We start from the raw sequence: 2,684 nt of genomic DNA, 5'->3' as shown, positions 1-2,684 counted from the left end.
AATCTCCCGCCATGTGTGACGTCATCAAAATGCTGGCTTCTGATTGGCTGCCCAAATCGACGCCCCAGCTCCCCCATTTTCTCTCTACTACACATAGAATATTTATAGGCACATATTTCACTTCTGAATGACATTATAGGAATCATGACACATGTTACATTAATTGTATTAACTAAATCAGACATACGATAGACAGAACTTGGAATAATGTATGTATAAATAATGGATTTGGAAAAGTACTACAAGGTGAAAATGCCGAAATTATAAATGATGAGATCTATCTAGTTTATTTTACTATTTTACCTTTTCTCTTATTTTGATGTGGCGTATGTACTTTTTTGTCAGAAAGGGCTGTTATTTTTGTGGTTAGTGACGGACTGCTTATTTTTTCTGGAATTGTCACTATAGATTTAGATTTTACGGAATTATACTTTGAGTTATTATCGTTTTCATTTAACTGTTCTATACTTTCTAAAAAACATTGGTTAGTTACATCCAAGTTACTAAGTTCTGATGGAGTGCTTGAGGGAGACAAAATTGTTGCTTTGAGAATTTGTCTAAAACTTTCAGTCTCATATTCAGTGGTATTTGTCTGCTTTGCTAGCTCTAGTTCGGTTGATTCTTGGTTAGTAAGTGTTTGATCTATTGGAATACAGGTAGATTGGACATTTTTACTGTTCATGTTTTCTTCTAACAGCTTAATTCCGTCGACCAATGACTCGATAATGTTGGTTAATTTTTCAATGTGAGTGTGTAATGTGTTATTGTTAGAAGATGTTGCTGTGACTTGAGAATATGTAGTCGTGGGAAGGTTAGGTTGCATGTTATTATATTTTCTTAAGGCAATTTTGTATGAGACGCGATCGATTACTTTTATCTTTTGAATTTCTTTTTCTTTTAAAAAAGATTTGCAAGAACGTGACCAAGCTGGATGTTTTTCAGTGCAATTTCTACATTTTACTTCATTCATACATTCACCTTCGTGAGAAGGAAGGCTACATTTCCCACAAATATGTTTCTGACAGTCAACAGAAAAATGGTTGCATAGCATTTGAAATACTGAACTGGATTGGGAATGTAGGACCTGACTTTAATGTTAATAAAATAAAGTTTAATATTACCTGGAAGGTCTGGACTGGCAAAGGTTAAGACCCACAAGTGCGTTGGAATTTTTGTTCCGTTGTTGTACCTAACTTCTTGAAGATGCGCTTCACACCTTTGTCTAGTAGTTCGTTCTGGACTTCCTGTTCCGAGCAGGTGCTGATTTCTGGACAGAAAATTAAGCCCTTGGAGTAGTTTAGCGAACGATGCAAGGTTAGCCTAACAGCGGATTGGTCATAAGTTTTTATATTAGATAAATTGACATAATCTTTTTCAGAGTCTATCTCCAGTATCAGTTTCCCATTTCTGGAGAAAGAGATTTTGGAGTGTGATGCGTAGCTTTTTACAAACTTACATACCTTGTAAGGACTGAAGTCAGTAAATTTCTTATCTTCTTCTTCGAAACTCAATTCAACGTACTTTCTGGTCCATGGTGATACATTCTGGTTCCTGGGACCAATGCCGTTGTCAGGAGGTTTCAGTTTGATTGATTCAGCCATTCTTAGCCGAAATGATGTAGATATTGGCTATGAAACATTAAAGGCGCTCGTTAACCTTCGGGTAACTTCGGCCCGAGAGAACCCGAATACGCACGAAGCTCCGAATTCCTTCTGCAGCACGTGGTCACCTTTTAACTTATGGTATTCTCCCGTAGTCAACGTCAAGACACAAAAGTTTTCACTATATCTCTTCCTAGGATCTACTAGAACTGCTACACCACAAAGGATTCTATTAATAATCACTTTAAGCCTGATGATATCAACGCAAACGAGAACTAACCTATAACGTGTCCGAGTTCCCTGTGTAGCACGTGGTCATCCGTCACCTCTCTATATTCTCTCGTATTCTTCGTAAAAACACAAATGTTTTGCTATAATTCATCTTAGGATCTTTTGGATCTGACACGCCACAAAATGTTCTGTTAATAATCACTTTGAGACTGATAATATCAACACACACGAGAGACTAACTTAATTGTATAAATTCATGATTTTATATTTGTTTTGCTTTACTTTTAGTTTGTAAGAAGAGTATATGAGGAGTGTCAATCTTTTGTTTTGTTTATTGTATATACTTTATTGCAAATAGTTATTGTTGTATTTTATATTAATTTATTGTATAGTTGAAGTTTACAAGGATTGTTCGTAAACTGGTGGGAGGGAGTTACAGCCTTAGTCAGCTGTTACTTCGATGTCAGCTGACTGAGGAGATCAGCTGATCGAATGTATATAAAGAGCTGTACCGAACCCAATAAAGCCAGTCCCCACCAGCCGGAATGTCCCTCACATTCTTTGTAAGCCCCCGGCTATAGAGCCACAAAATGTATAAACCGCCTTCAGCGGACCATGTTTTGTTGATCTTATAATGCCGTAAGGCAAAACAAGAAAAACTGTATATTGTATTGTATATTATTTCTATTTTAATCTATAATCCGTATTGTATATACATATTTATCAATAAAAGAGGTTTTGAAAATTAAAAAAAAAAAAAAATAAAGCCAGTATGTTACAGCAGTTCAAACGTGTTACATCTTATTCCTTCTTCTCTTTTTTGACATTTTGCTTTCGCTGATACTTAACTTA

Source organism: Halyomorpha halys, unplaced genomic scaffold, assembly GCF_000696795.3.
Source record: "Halyomorpha halys isolate HHAL.00 unplaced genomic scaffold, Hhal_1.1 Scaffold231.1, whole genome shotgun sequence".
Lineage (NCBI taxonomy): Eukaryota > Metazoa > Arthropoda > Insecta > Hemiptera > Pentatomidae > Halyomorpha > Halyomorpha halys.
Note: the sequence above shows the minus strand (reverse complement) of the source record.